At 45.3% G+C, this 16133-nt stretch overlaps 1 pseudogene across 1 annotated transcript in view; it reads left to right on the top strand.

Annotated features, from left to right (window-relative positions):
- Positions 1 to 2992, top strand: part of LOC308154427 (structural maintenance of chromosomes protein 1B-like) — a 42983-nt pseudogene extending 39991 nt beyond the window's left edge. The window contains exons 23-25 of the transcript in view: positions 880 to 949; positions 2399 to 2509; positions 2897 to 2992. The product of the transcript in view is annotated as a structural maintenance of chromosomes protein 1B-like (transcript). The remainder of the gene's footprint in view (positions 1 to 879; positions 950 to 2398; positions 2510 to 2896) is intronic.
- Positions 2993 to 16133: the final 13141 nt, after the last annotated feature.

The following is a 16133-nucleotide window of genomic DNA, read 5'->3' as shown; positions in this document are numbered from 1 at the left end:
TATATATATATATATATGTATATTGTGCCTCAGTCAGCAGGAGTTTTATTTTCATTTATTTTAATTTGAGTGTATATTTAACTAATAATATTGTGCCTCAGCAATAAAAAAGTGAAAAGCTGTTTAATGTTGTCGACCGTGTTATTATTATATATATATATATATGTCATTTTAAAAAATCAAAAGTACCGAATTAAGTACCGTTTTGGTACCGGTACCGTTTTTAAAGTATCGGTTAGGTACCGGTACCGGATAAAACCCAAACGATACCCAACCCTACACATAACGTACTAGCTAATGTTCGCTAGCTAACGCGGCTAGCCCAACAAACAAACAAAGGACTGTAGGCTACTTACTTGTGGTATGTTGATCCCGTGAAATCCGTATGTTGTCCTAGTAAAGTTTCATTTATTGGGGACTTTCTTTGTGCCGTCAGTCATTACTGAATAATTGATGAGCTAAGCAGTGTTCATCTATGAACAAACTCAGAACACATTCTCATTGTAAACATTAAAACACGGCTTCCTTTGTCCCTCCCCCTTGAGCTCAACAGCCAATCACACCCAAGTGAAAGCGTATGTTATTTCGTGACAAACAAGCCTATTTTGTTGCTAGATTACACTTATTTAATTAACGTAAAACTGTTCGGAAAAATAACGAGTGGGTACTTCACATCTTCAAGTTGAATGTTAGCTGAAAAAACGAAAATCTGAGTTTTAGGTCAGAAATACTTTGAAGACGAATTTGACGTATTTCTGTTTTCCGAGAGGTGTCTGTTTACATCGTCAGTCGACACATATTTTGTCTGTCTGCCTTCAAGTTTGTTGTTGTTGTTGCTAAGGACTTCTCTAATGACTTCTCTAATGACTTTCCTCTCAGCTTCCGTCCTGCTCCTTTCTTTGTTCTGGACGAGGTTGATGCTGCTTTGGACAACACCAACATCGGCAAGGCAAGACATGTTGATTATAACTAGGGTTAAGGCTTAGTGTTAGGGGTTAAGGCTTAGTGTTAGGGGTTAGGGGTTAAGGCTTAGTGTTAGGGGTTAGTGGTTAGTGTTAGGGGTTAGGGTTAAGGCTTAGTGTTAGGGGTTAGGGTTAGGGTTAAGGCTTAGTGTTAGGGGTTAGGGTTAAGGCTTAGTGTTAGGGGTTAGGGGTTAAGGCTTAGTGTTAGGGGTTAGGGGTAGTGTTAAGGCTTAGTGTTAGGGGTTAGGGTTAAGGCTTAGTGTTAGGGGTTGGGTTAAGGCTTAGTGTTAGGGGTTAGGGTTAAGGCTTAGTGTTAGGGGTTAGGGGTTAAGGCTTAGTGTTAGGGGTTAGGGTTAAGGCTTAGTGTTAGGGGTTAGGGGTTAAGGCTTAGTGTTAGGGGTTAGTGGTTAGGGTTAAAGCTTAGTGTTAGGGGTTAGGGGTTAGTGTTAGGGGTTAGGGTTAGGGTTAAGGCTTAGTGTTAGGGGTTAGGGTTAAGGCTTAGTGTTAGGGGTTAGGGTTAAGGCTTAGTGTTAGGGGTTGGGTTAAGGCTTAGTGTTAGGGGTTAGGGTTAAAGCTTAGTGTTAGGGGTTAGGGGTTAGGGTTAGGGTTAGGGGTTAGGGTTAAGGCTTAGTGTTAGGGTTAGGGTTAGGGGTTAGGGTTAAGGCTTAGTGTTAGGGGTTAGGGTTAAGGCTTAGTGTTAGGGGTTAGGGTTAGGGGTTAGGGTTAAGGCTTAGTGTTAGGGTTAGGGGTTAGGGTTAGTGTTAGGCGTTAGGGTTAAGGCTTATTGTTAGGGTTAGGGTTAAGGCTTAGTGTTAGGGGTTAGGGTTAAGGCTTAGTGTTAGGGGTTAGGGTTAAGGCTTAGTGTTAGGGGTTAGGGTTTAGGGTTAAGGCTTAGTGTTAGGGGTTAGGCTTAAGGCTTAGTGTTAGGGGTTAGGGTTAGGGTTAGGGGTTAGGGTTTAGGGTTAGGGGTTAGGGGTTAGAGGTTAGGGTTAAGGCTTAGTGTTAGAGGTTAGGGGTTAGGGTTAGGGTTAGGGATGCACCGAAATGAAAGTTCTTGGCCGAAGCCCAAAACTTAAATTAAGGAAACACTTGGCTGAATACCGACTACTGAATGCGTATTGGCAGTTTTTAATTTCTTTAGCCAAATTTTTTTAATGCTTGTATGAGGTTGTTCAATCATGTCCATGCTGTTAAAAAAAATAATCATTGGGTCATCTGGCATTCAGTGTTTTATTCTCATAATCTATAATGTCATGCGTGGAACAGTGGTGATTGATTCATGATGATGAGGAGGATGGTAGTGTAGTGATGATGAGGAGGGTAGTGTAGTGATGATGAGGAGGGTAGTGTAGTGATGATGAGGAGGGTAGTGTAGTGATGATGAGGATGGTAGTACAGTGTTCATAACGTCCCTGGGGCTTCCCCCGTCTCTGCAGGTGATGTCCTTCTTCAGGGATCTGTCCAGGGAGAACCTCCAGATCATCCTCATCTCCCTGAAGAAGGAGTTCTACTCCAGGTCCGACGCTCTGCTGGGGGTTTACTCCGAGGTACCGGTCCACTACGCCCATCCAGTGGGTCACTCTCTCTATAAGCCTTCTCTTTACACTTCCTTATGTTGGTGGCTCTTGTGGTGCTGGGAGTTTAGACAGCTGTTTGTTTCCAAAGTGAAGAGATCATAAAGTGCATGATGATAACTTCATCTGTTACTCTACCTATCCCTTCAATAAGTAATGTATGTTGTTGTTGTTTGTCACATGTCTGTCTGTATTTTGTCATAATTATACTCTTTATTATTTTGACACTCTGTTGTTATGATTGTGATATTATGTTGGGACGCTGTCTAAAACAAGATGACACATCTCAAGGGGTTTATCCTAATAAAGACATTTAAATGTAAATGTTTTATCTCTATTCTCCCTCTCTTTCTCGTTCAGTTTAACGACTGCATGTCCAGCCGCATGCTGACCTTTGACCTGACTCCCTACCCTCTGAATGAAGACAACGAACAGGAGGGAGAGAAGGCCATGTGAGAGAGGGAGGAAGAGAAAGAGAGAAGAGGGAGGAAGAGAAGGAGAGATGATGTCAAAGATTTGGGATTGTTTATTTTTGCATTAGCGTTGTTGAAGGCAAAATAATTGTGACGCTCTGCTAATCGTAATCTGTTACTAAACCAACTTAATCGCAGGTTGCTGGCTCCCCAGGCCCATATACTATTGCCAAGGTATCCAGAAAATGTTATAAATGTGTCATTTTGACACCCACCAATGTCATGTGACACTTTATGATAAAACATCTCTGCCGTTGTGAAACCTATGCCCCCCTCCTTCACTGACTTATCCTGAATGTCTGTTTTGAACATGTTACAATTTCTAAATCCTTCATAGCGGCTTTCACTGTTAGTACTGTTGGTACTGTTTTACTGTGTTTTTATTAAAAAATAAAAAAAATAAAAATGTTATTTGTATAGCGCATTTCTTACAAGATGCAACTCAATGCGCTTCACACAATGAACATTTTCAGTCAATCAATCAATCAATGCTGACAGAGCCGCGAGCAGGCAAAAATAAAAACCTGTACACTATGTAGCCAGGAAAATTCCCTTGCAGCCCTCTACACATAGAGCGACTACTAGACAGTTTGCCTACCAGTACCCAGCGGTGGTACTTGAGATTTGGAGGGCTGGCCTTTATGTTAGAGCTTTTATCCAATCAAAATGTGTTGCCAGGGGGCTCCAAAATCTGCCCGCCTGCACAATAAACCGTGCCACGAATACGACCTGTAATTTAACGTTGAACGAGAAAACCTGTGGCGTACCTAGTGGAAACCTACGTAGATTTCGAGTTGGCGAGCAATAGCAACAACGGCGCCTGCTGTAAGGCTCAATGATGTCAGCACCCAGCACGTCTTTTGAACACCTTTGGGGACACCCGAGTGGATTTACAGCTCAACGAACAAGTGCGCAGGGAAACGGAGCTCCACAACGAAAGGGTGAGCAAAAATAGGGACATACTGAAAAGACTGATCGATTGTGTCCTGTTTTTGGGTAAACAAGAACTTTCATTTAGGGGACACGATGAAAGCGCCGAGTCCACAAACAGAGGAAACTACTTTGAGCTTCTTTCTTTTCTTGCTGAAAACAACCCAGATTTACATTACCACCTGTCCACAAACAAAGTGTTTACTGGGACGTCAGGCAAAATACCAAACGACCTGATTTTTGCTATTGCTGAAGTGATGGGAGAAGAGATCAAAATGGAGATTAAAAAGGCACCCTTTGTCGCTATTATGGTGGACGAGACGACAGACGTGGGTAATGTAGCGATCTTAAAGATGTTAGTTTAACACTCTTCATTGTAAATGCGGATTTATTGATTAAAAATGCTTCGGAAATATTAATATAACTCTGTTGTACTTGTCTGACTATGTTAAGGTGATGCAACGCCCGGTTATACTGTGTTTCTGTCTAGTTTCTAGAGCCATGGCGTCATAACGATGGTATTAAGAGGTAGAATAATTCAGGTAGGAATGTGTCGGACATCACTGAAGGCCTAGGTGTGAAATGCACCGCCCGCCACTGTAAAATACATTAATTAAAATGTTGTCTTGTCTTTCTTTTGTGAAATATTGATAGATAAATACCTTCTTTTATCTATTTTGTGGTTTCTTTTTATTTTACTACTTGATCTTTTGTAAAGCGTCTTTGAGTGTCTATTGGCTGCCCTTCCAATGGTCTAAACATGACCATGTGCCCCCATAGTTGAAAACATCGCGCTAACGTGATCTACTAAGATTTTTCTCACTAGTGTTTACAGAATGGTCAGAAAAAGACAAAAATATCCTGTGAGCGTCAGTTCTCTGGGCGAAAATGGTGGTGGTGGTGTAATGGTGTGTGGAATATTTTCTTGGCACAAATCTGCAGCAATTGTGTGATGCTAGAATGTCAATATGGACCAAAATCTCAGAGGAATGTTTCCAGCACCTTGTTGAATCTATGCCATGAAGAATGAAGGCAAACGAGGGGGTCCAACCCGGTAATAGCAAGGTGTACCGGTGCAAGTGGCTGGTGAGTGTATGTTAGTGCAAATAACTAATTTGACTACTATTGATTTGATAATGATGTATCATTTATATAAAAAGCCTTAATGTTGAGCCCTGGTATAAGTGTTCTCCAGTGACTTTTGTCCGCTATAAGGTCGCAGCAAAAAAAGTGCCAGATTTTCCAGCGCGCCGTGCACGCCTTTCATTACCCGTCTGGGCTAAGCCCCGGATCTCCTACAATCCTAAATCCGCCCCTGGTCTACACACCAACATTTAAGAGCCGCATATATGGCCACATACACATCGACACAGTTTTCACAGCGCCTTTATTGAAGACATCCCAGATGACGTTGGGCTTATTGTATTTTGCCCCAAATTCCTGACTTGTGAATCAGTACAGCCACGACCTGACCAGCAGATGTCATTATGGAGCTGCTGTATCGAATGCATCGATTGATCGACACTTTTTCTGACACAATTGTGTTGAATGTGTCAATGCGTCGAAAGCTTCGTTTCCCCCACCACTACTTGATGCTGTTCCCCCAGCGTACCACCGCGTACAGCTGACTGGTAGAACATGCTCAGCATGAGTCCTGCATATGCCTGCAACCTTCCTGGTACAGAGTTTCCTCAGCTCTCTCTTCACCTGAGCCACACTGATGAAGACACTGGAGCGGGGGACGGTTGGGGGGTCGTTGGCTGTGGCAGGGGGGGGGCAGAAGGATGGGGGTGCTGAAGAGTTGTGAAGTGAGGAAATGGTGGGGCTGGAGGAGGAGGGGAATGGAGGGAAGGTGTGAATGGAGTCAGTGGGGCTGGAGAGGGAGAGGGTACTGGATTGGACAAATGTGGTAGGTGAGAGGTCCAGAATGGGTCCAGACAGGGCAGGGGGAGGGGGCTGGTCCAGTAGCCGAGCAGGGCTGGAGGAGCTGGGGGGCGGAGAAGGAGAAGGATGATGGAGTGGAGAGTAGTTGGTGGAGCTGGGGGGGAACAAGAAGCTTTAGAGTCAAAACAGAAGTTTGGATTGTTTCAGTGAATGTGAAAACCCTTCATAAAACAAGGTCCCATACATCCTCCTTCACCTGAACACTTTTAGGCCTTTGTCACTAGAGGAAGTGACGCGCTGCGCCTTCCTGTTTGCATCTTGTCTGCTGGTCGGAGGAGGAGGAGGCTGACTGGAAAAGGGCTGACGGTGTGGATCACATCGACATCTACGCCGATGTAGAAGAGGAGTTTAACCAGGTACGCACACTGATAGCGTCGCCTATCCCGCCCTTATAAATGTCATATTTGTGTTTAGTTGCTTTCCATCAACATTTTAAATGCATATTGCAGAGCAACATTTTGCCATCTCTGCCGCCTCTGCCTTGTGTTCGGGGACGCAGCCTTTTCACTGCGGGGAATTTACAATGGCGCAAAGGCGGGTTAGGTCGATATTTGGAGCAACATCAGCCAATGTTTGTTTGTGTACGTGTTGTTCCATACGAGAGATGGTTCTTTATCAGGACTATGAGAACATGGTGACTTGTGGAATTAGGGAAAGTGCTTTTCCCTGCACGCCAATGTTTAGTTAGCTGCCATGGGCCCTGCCATGGGCCCTGTCCTTAATGTTGAGGACGTGGTACCTGTTCCCACATTTCTCTACCAGCTGCTGGAGGTCCTGACTCCCTGCTTGGACAAACTCCTCTATGCTCTGCTCTTTCAGACCGCCAGCATGGGTGAATAGAATGACAGTGTGTCCCCAACAACCCTCCCCAAACATGTCCTCCATTCTCTCCAGCGCCCCTCTCTCCTCCCCCTTAGAGGGCTCCACTGGTAGGACCAGGAGGAAGGCGTGGGGTCCCGGGGCAGGCAGACGGAGACAGAGCCGATTGAGGTCTCTCCTCTCTCTACAACAAGACACAGCAACCATTTCACTGTTAGAATGTTTAGAACACTACGGAACTGTTGGGAGCATGGCGCGTTCTGGCCTGCAGGTGGAGCCAGACTGTGTTTGTTCCCTTGAGACGTGGACAGACGGTCGGCTGAAAAGCTACAGCAGAGACACCGCAAGGCCAAGACGTGTGGGATCAGTGATCCCGGATCACTGCACATAACTGACTATTATTATTATTATTTTTGGTCCGTGTCGGGGACTAGTGAATAAGCGGCAGTGCCCAGACCCAAACCTCCGTGTCGACCTCCCACTGTGCCTGAATCTGCTACAGGAACACTAGGAATTAGTTCTGTGTTCTGAGAGGAAAGAAACATAGAATTTGAAGCCTCTTGACATCATGGAGGTTTCTCCATCACACTCACCAGTCGTCTGGGCTGAGACCTTCAGTCTCTCTGCTTCAGTCTTCAGATCACATATCTGCTGTGCTGAAATTACAGAGGAAAACTGGGACATGAATTCTGTTGACAGTGGGCAGGAAAGCAACAACACTCATATCCACAAACATGGTACTGTTATATGAGTATTGTACAATACAGTCAATATATCATTATGTTTATTTCAAATCTCACCAAGTTGCTTATTTTCATCCAGTATTTTGTCTTTCTCCTCTAGTTGTTGGTCTTTTTCCTCCATTTTCCTACTGACTCCCGGTGGTCTGTACATCTCCTCTACTTGTTGGTACAGCTTCATGTCTGGAAGAGAGTGAGGCGTTGGGGTTAGAACATCAGAGTTATTAAATAAGCAGAGACCATCTTAACTGTTCATCTCCTCCAGAGTCTTATTCTTATCCTAATTTTAATTTTAATTTTGCCATTTAGCAGACGCTTTTATCCAAAGCGACTTACAATTACGAATTACAGGGACATTCCCCCTGGAGTAACTTAGGGCTAAGTGCCTTACCCAAGGGCACACTAGTAGTGGTGTGGCTTCAGGCGGGATTTGAACTCACAACCTTCCGATCCCAAGTCCAACTCACTATCCACTAGACCACCACTACCCCCTCTATCAGTCTGTCCCTCTCCTTTAGAAGTGTGCTGTCCATCTCTATCTCTGAAGACATGATTTATTGATTGTTGTATAAGCAGGAAGATCATATAGATAATATAGATTAACTCACATTTAGATTTTTATCAATCATCAAAAATGTAAAAAGCACATTCATCGTTTCTCTCATCTACACTGCTCTGGCGATCAACAGCCACCTGAGTTGAATAAACCATGAAATGATTTTACTGATTCAGTTGATACATGCATTCATTCATTCATTCTGTTTCCATTGTCTCTCCTGAAACCATCCATTCTATAATTCACCTCCAGACTCTCTCACTCTTACCAAGCAGACCAGCTGATTTCTCTCTCCACTGCTTCTTCTCCACACTCTCATCCTTTAACCACTCTGCAGGTGCTGTTGGATCCATGTTCCATGTGAGAGATGGAGGGAAGGAGGGAGGCAAGAAGGAGTGTGGGAGGGAGGTTAAAAGGAATGAAGGAGGGAGAGAAGGAAGGATGGAGGGTAGAGGGAAGGAGTGAGGATAGTTAGAGGAAAGGAGGGAGGGTAGAAGGAAGTAGGGAAAGAGGGAGAGAGGGTAGAGGAAGGGAGGGAGAGATAGAGGAACAGTAGAGGGAGGGAGGGAGTGTAAAAGGAGGGAGGGAAGGTAAAGGAAAGGAGGGCAGAGGGAGAGAGGTTAAGGGAGGGAGAAAAGGAGGGAGGAGGAAAGGAGGGAGAGAAGGAGGGAGGGATGGATGGAGGTTCAAAGGAAGGAGGGTAGAGGAAGAAAGGTTAAAAGGAGGGAGGGATGGAGGGAGGGAAGGAGGGAGGAAGGGAAGTTAATAAGAGGGAGGGGTGGAGGGATTGAAGGAGGGAGGGATTGAAGGAGGGAGGGAGGTTAAAAGGAGGGTAAACGGAGGGAGGGATGGAGGGAGGAAAGTTAAAAGGAGGAAGGGAAGGAGAAAGGAAGGGTTCAAAGTCAAGTAGCAGATCTACATTCTTCAGTCTTTTCTAAAAGAGAAACTCTTAACGGTTTTGTATGTTTTAGTGTAACAAATACAAGTCATCACTCACCATTAAGCTCTTCAGATGAAAAGAATAAGAGAGAAGGAGAAAAGGTTAGTAATCCTCACTTCATAAACCACATCAATACATCACATTGTACCTATGATAAATAGAGGGAGGGAGGGAGGGTAAACGGAGGGAGGGTAAAAGGAGGGAGGGAGGGAAGGTAGAGGAAGGGAGTGAGAGAAGAAGGGAGGGAGGTTAGAGGGAGGGAGGGAAGGAAGGATGGAGGAATGGTAGAGGGAAGGAGGGAGGGATGGTAGAGGAAAGTAGGGAGGGGATTGTGAGAGGGAGGGATGGAGGAAGGGAGGGATGGAAGGAGGGATGGAATGATGTAGGGAGAGTAGAGGGAGGGAGGGATGGAGGAAGGGAGGGATGGAAGGAGGGATGGAATGATGTAGGGAGAGTAGAGGGAGTGAGGGTAGAGGGAGGGATGGAGGAAGGGAGGGATGGAAGGAGGGATGGAATGATGTAGGGAGAGTAGAGGGAGGGAGAGTAGAGGGAGGGAGAGTAGAGGGAGGGAGGGTAGAGGGAGGGAGAGTAGAGGGAGGGAGAGTAGAGAGAGGGAGAGTAGAGGGAGGGAGGATAGAGGGAGGGAGAGTAGAGAGAGGGAGAGTAGAGGGAGGGAGAGTAGAGGGAGGGAGAGTAGAGGGAGGGAGGGTAGAGGGAGGGAGAGTAGAGGGAGGGAGGGTAGAGGGAGGGAGGGTTGGAGGGAGGGAGAGTAGAGGGAGGGAGGGACACTGTACACACACACACACACACACACACAAACACATACATTCACAATCACACACACATACATTCACAATCACACACACGCACACACACACACACACACACACACATACATTCACAATCACACACACACACACACACACACACATACATTCACAATCACACACACAAACACACACACACACATTCACACACGCACGCACACACACGCACGACCAGGAAGTACAGCACGCACCACAAGGGGTGTCACCAGAGGGGACTGCACCATCCCATTTAGGAGGAGTGCCTTTAGTCAGTCTGCCTGGTCAGTTAGAGGGGCACGTGAATGGAACCTGATTCCAGGGCACCTCAAAGAATTAGGCACCTTTAAATCATTTAGAAGCACCTAAAACAGTGGATGATCAACACACACACCTGCCAACATTGAAATGTCCTGTCCTATACCTGTATGTCATGTGTACCGCCTGTCTGTGTACCGCCTAACATGTCTTACCTGTACAGTCTGTGTGCTTGTTTTTAGTCTGCTTACCGTGCGTATATGTTGCTTGCTTTTAGTCTGCTTACCGAATATGTACCCTCCCTTTAACTGCCTATGATTAATGTATGCTCTTTTAACCCTCTGCTTATATGTACCCTCCTTTTAACCGCCTATGATTAATGTATGCTCTTTTAACCCCCTATGAGAGGATGGCTGACAAAGGGCATCCCTGTCTAACTCCAGATTTTACTTTTATTTCATTTGTTTGTGTGCCATTGACCAATACTGTGCTCGTGATATTATTGTAAATTATTTTTACCCAGTTCTGTATTGTTTTGTTGATGTTTGCTGTTTTTAATACTTCTAGTAGGTAAGCATGATTGACCCTGTCGAAGGCTTTCTCCTGGTCTAAATTGAAAATACAGAATGGGATTGACCTTTCTTCTGCATGGGAGAAGATGTCCCTGATGATGGTGAGATTGTCTGTTGTGGAGCGTCCTGGTGCTCCACAGGTTTGATCTTGCTCAATAACCTCTGGTATTTCTTTTTGTAGTCTGTACATGAGTATTTTGGTGAGAATTTTGTAGTCGGTGCAGAGTAAAGTTATGGGGCGCCAATTTTGAAGGTCTTCTGGGTCTCCTTTCTTGTATAGTAGTGTTATGATTCCTTTTGTCATGGTTGGGCACATCTCTCTTGTGTTATATATGTAATTAAAGACTTTTGTCATGCCATCTTTTATTGGATCCCAGAAGGCTTTGTAAAACTCAACAGGAAGTCCATCTTGACCTGGGGTTTTGCCTTCAGTTAGGCTGTCTATTGCTTTTTTGATTTCCTCTGTTGTAATGGGCAACTCTTCCCCTTCTATTACTTCTCCAGCCACTCTCTCCGTGTCCCGAAGCAGCTCTTCTATCAGCTCTCTGTTCGTGTCTTTTTCAGTGTATAATTCTGTATAGAATTCTGTTACTATGTTTCTAATTTGTTGTGGGTCGTTTTGTTTTGTTCCTTTTTTGTCTTTGATGGAGTCCATCATGCGTTTTTTCTTTTTTATCTTCTGGAAGAAATAAGGTGTGCATTTTTCATTTTGTTCTAGATGTTTGATTCTGCTTTTCACCTGTATCTTTCTCTGTTCTTCTTGGTAAAGGTTTTCTAGTTTGAGTTTTGTTTCTTTTATCTCCTGGGTGAGATTAAAGCCTTCCAATTGTAGGTTTGACAGCCGTTGCAGTGTTTGGTCCAGTCTTTTCGTCTTCTCCCTTGTGTCTCTTGCCTGTTTTTTGCTTGCCGCTTTCAGGTAGTTTTTTGCTCTGTCTTTAATGTTTTCCCACCAATCTACTGGTGATGGGTATAGGTCTATGAGGGTGGCCCACTCTGTTAGTCTGTTGGTCAGGGCTTCTCTGGTTTTGGTGTTCTTGAGGAGCGTTGTATTCAGCTTCCACACCCCTGGGCCTTTTTCTTCTTGGTTTGTTGCTGGTTGTGTTATTGTTGTTGTTATTTGCCTGTGGTCTGAGTAGAATACTGGTGCGGAGTGTGTGTTTGTTGTCGTGAGGTTTGGGTCTATGAGGATCATATCTATTCTTGAAAAAGACCTTCCATCTGCACTTGTCCAAGTGTGGTGTGGTGTCAGGTCTTTTCCTATGTCTTGGAGGGAAAGGTCTGTGACTAGTTTGTTCAGTTTTCGGCTTGATGCGTCATTTCTTGGGCGGCTTCTGTCCATTTCCCTTCTTGCACAATTAAAGTCACCTATCATGATGGTGGGTATGTTTCCCAGAAGTGCAGGGTACAACTTTTCAAAAAACTGTGTTCTTTCATTTTGATTAGTTGGTGCATATACATTTATTATTTTTGTTGTGTTTTTCCCATGTTTTGCAACTGTTGTTATTAGCCGTCCTGCTTGTATTATTTTTGGCTGTAGTAGTTGGATTGTTGGGTTTTTGCTCAGTATGGCGACTCCATCTGCCCTGGACGTATTTGAGCCAGACCATATGGAGTCTCCAAGTCCCCATTCTTTTTGGAGGTCTTCATAGTTTTTTCGGTATGGGATGTTACATTCTTGAAGACATATTATGTCTGTGTTGAGTGATGCCAAGTGGGAAAAAACTACTCCTCTTTTCTTTTCCCACAAGATGCTCCTGACGTTAATTGTAGTAATCCTGATTGTCATGATGGTGATGAGAATGAGTTTTAGCACTTTACTGTCCATGTGGGTGTTTGCTGTTGACCGGGGAGGTGGTTAGCTGCACTCGTCGTTGTTCATTGGTTTATATCTTTCTTTGCTTCCCTTTGTTTTTTCTGGTCTGGGCTGCTTGGCAGGCAGCTTGGCTTGTCTCTGATGGCCTGGGTAAATGGGTTGCTGTGCTGCTACGACGTGTGGTTTTACAAGTGGGGGCCAGGGTGGTAGGGTGGTAGGTGATTTGTTGGGTATGGGTTTAGCCATCTGGGGTTGTTTTGGGTCTGGGGGTGTGTTTTTGTTTGGTTTCTTGCTTCTGGTGGTTGTGGGTGGTAATTTTCTTTTAGAGCGTTTCTCCAGACGTCCTCCACTGTTTTCTTGTGTCTCTGTGGGTCCAGGCTCTTGTCCTGGTTCCTCCTCTGGTTCCTCCTCCTCCTCCGACTCATCGTCCTGACTACTGTGTTCCTTCTCTTCTTCCACCACCATGATTGGGTTTGCCGCGATAGGTACCTCTTCTGATTCACTTTTGATTGTTTTTCTTGGTGGTGGTACTGCAGTCAGCCTGGCCCGTCTGTGCGTCTCTTTAGTAAAAGGTGTTTTTTATTGGTTTTTATAAAAACGCAACACCGTGTATACAATCAATTAATCAAACAATCAGACATTTAAGACATTACATTCAACAACAACCAACATTAAACTAACTAAAGTGCTCAGTGTTCAGTGTATTGTCCAGTGTAGTGTAATGTTCAGTGTTCAGTGTTCAGTGTCCAGGTTCCAGTGTCGGTAGGAGGCAGGGGTAAAAAACCTGTTCGCTGTGCATCCGGGAAAAAAATTCCCCTGCAGCCCTCTAGTTGTAGAGCGACTACTATCCAGTTTGCCCACCAGTGCAAAGCCGTGGCTCCCCCACCTCCCTCCCCCGAGGGACCCCACACACCCGACTCACCCGACCCGCCCCACCACCGGCGCATCCGGCCCAGCCCACCAGGCTCAGACTCCTGTAGCCCTTCACGAGGCTAGCCGGACCAGGCGCCCCAGCGGCGGAGCAGATCGAGCACGCAGGCCGACCGGAGGCCCCTGAGGAGAGGCCCAGAGAGCTCGGCGCATGGCAGGCAAGCAGAGGCGAAAAACCTGTACACAGCTTATCCAGGGAAAAAGCTCCCTGGCTCTTCTCAGCTTGTTCCGGGCTGGGGGTTGGGGGTTGGCGGGTAGGGGACTGGGCCTGTAGCTGGGGGCCTGGATTTGGGGGGGGGTGGCCCGGAACAGGGGGTTTGGGGTCGCTGAGTTGGAACCTGGGGTTGGTGCTGGGGTGACGTGGTGGTTCCCGCCGGTCTCTGCTCCTGGGTCTGGAAGCCTGGGTAGGTGTCAGAGCTGGATATGACATGTGCCTGAAAAGATACAGGAGTGAGAGAAGGGAGGTGTGCATGGTTTGTGTAGTGTGCATTTTGGTGTCAGGCGGGTGATCAGTACTTCCCTGTGACCCAGTGGTGTTGGTCATCCTGGTGCTGGTGGTGCTGGCAGAGACGGCTGGTTCGGCTGTGGGTTGTGTGTGGTGATATTCTGGTGAGGGTAGGAAGTGGGTCAGTGCTGTGTACCTGTGTAGGTGGTGGAAGGTGCAGTAAACTTCCCTGTTGGTGTTGTGCGCTGCTCCTCTCCTGGTCCTTGTGATGGTGATACTGCTGACCAGGGCTTGTGCTGGAACGGTGGTGAAGGTGATAGTGCAGGAACTGGTGGTGTAGTGAGGTAGGCCCGGGGTGGGGGGGGGTTGGTCGATGCGGCGCGGCATGTACTAACAAGTTATTGTTAGTACATTTATGATTAATGTTTTTCCATACCTGTTTGGAGTCCACGGCTGTGCTGGCCTTGGGGTGAGTAATGGTTTCCTTCGACCTTATGAAGGTCATAATGTCTTTGTATTTCCATGAGGCCAGCCCAGCCGCGGACAATCCTGTCTTGAAGGCAAAGTCCCTCCATATCTTGTAGACTGGAGGGGGGTCTGCTTTCGGCTGCAGTTAACACGTCCATGTTCTACTGTTTCTTTGACGTGAATGCTCACTTTAGTCCAGGTGGATACTCCCCTGTAATGTGGAGAGTCCCGTTCACGTTACTGTGTCCTATTCTTACCCTTACCACCTCCTCTTTCCTATTTCCTCCCCTGTTTCTCTCTCTACCCCTCTATGTTGTATTGCATGTAGTTGTCTTCCTCTTGTCTGTCTGTTGCTGTACAGCAAATACTTCAACTTGCACTTTGCGTCCCCATTCTGTTCCATGCATTACAATGTCCTCCGATTTCTACATTCACCTGACTCAGACGTACATGCTGTGATGGACATATGACGTCTTCTTTCACAGAGCTGTCACTCTGATGAACAACCCCCCCCCCAACATGGGGTACGCTGACTCCCAGTATCCCCCTATGTCACCTTGGACAACCAATTACTATACTCTTTGCACTACTGCTGTTTGGACATACTACCTTTGCACATACCTCTTTTTTTGATATAGCCTTTAATTTATACATCTGTATACACCATACTGTACATAGCTACCTTCACTGCACATATCTTGTTAATAATAATAATAATAATATTATTATTAGAAAACACATACATCGCCTCCCTCTCCAAAAACCTACAGAGGTCAAGTTCATGCAGAAGAATGTCGTTGCCCTCCATTACAGTTGGACATTTAGTTTCAAACTATTGTAGGGAACAACAACGCACCTTGTTTCTAGATGGAAACACATAAAATAGCGTCAGGCAGCTAAAATCCAGTAGAATAAAACTAAAAGGCTACTCCGACGGATGCCTCAACCCTGACGGCAGGTACCTGTGCAGTAGACCTACCCCCCCCTCCCCTCCAAACCCCCATCCAAAATGTGAATTACGCGTCTGAAGGCCTTTGGGAATGATCTACTCTTTATTTGACTGGGGGCAGGGAGGTGAGATGTCTGGGCCTATTGCAGACCTATTACATTAGATTAGACGATTACGTTAGTGCCATTGCAGAGTACAAGTACCAGACAACGAAATGCAGCCAGTTTAAGGTGACTCTCACAATAAGTTGTGTATCATAGCCCACACCCTGTATTTTTGTATTTTTGTATACTTCACTATATACAACATATTTATCATAGCCTGTAAAATTGCACATTGTATATAATCTCAATGTATATATACCACTGCACATATACATCCAGTCACCATTGTATGTCATTGCACATCACGCTACCATTTGCACTTAACTGTATAGATTAATGTAAATACTGCTGTAAATACTGCTACTTATCACTGCAATATAATTGCTATTTTTGTACTTCTGGTTAGACGCACAATACTTTTGTTGCATTTTCTTGTAGCCTACTATGTAATGACAATAAAGTGAATCTAATCTAATCGAATCTGTTATATATTGCGTACAGTCCATTATGTGTCCGCTATACAGTACAGCAAGGTTAATTTTGACATTACGAACCCTTAAAAACACATATTATACATTGAGATGATTATTATGTTTATATTATAGGTATACCCCAGCAAGCACCGTCGGACCAGCCCGATAACGGCCAGACCACGTAATATCACAACTAGTTAGTATCTGGCCCAGAATATCACCCTATTTCAACTAAAACATTTTTATTTTTTTATTTTTTTATATTTGTCGGGAGAAAATACCCCAATGTGAAACCCCAGCAACAACCCGTCAACTCTGTTGTGACAGACATCAAAGTGGTTTTGATAAAACGGGCCGATTGCGTCACAGTGATGAGCGTG

The sequence above is a fragment of the Nansenia antarctica genome (assembly GCF_963989245.1).
Source record: "Nansenia antarctica genome assembly, chromosome: 3".
In the NCBI taxonomy this organism is placed as follows: domain Eukaryota; kingdom Metazoa; phylum Chordata; class Actinopteri; order Argentiniformes; family Microstomatidae; genus Nansenia; species Nansenia antarctica.
The sequence above is the reverse complement of the archived record's forward strand: the minus strand, read 5'-3'. Positions and strand labels throughout refer to the sequence as shown.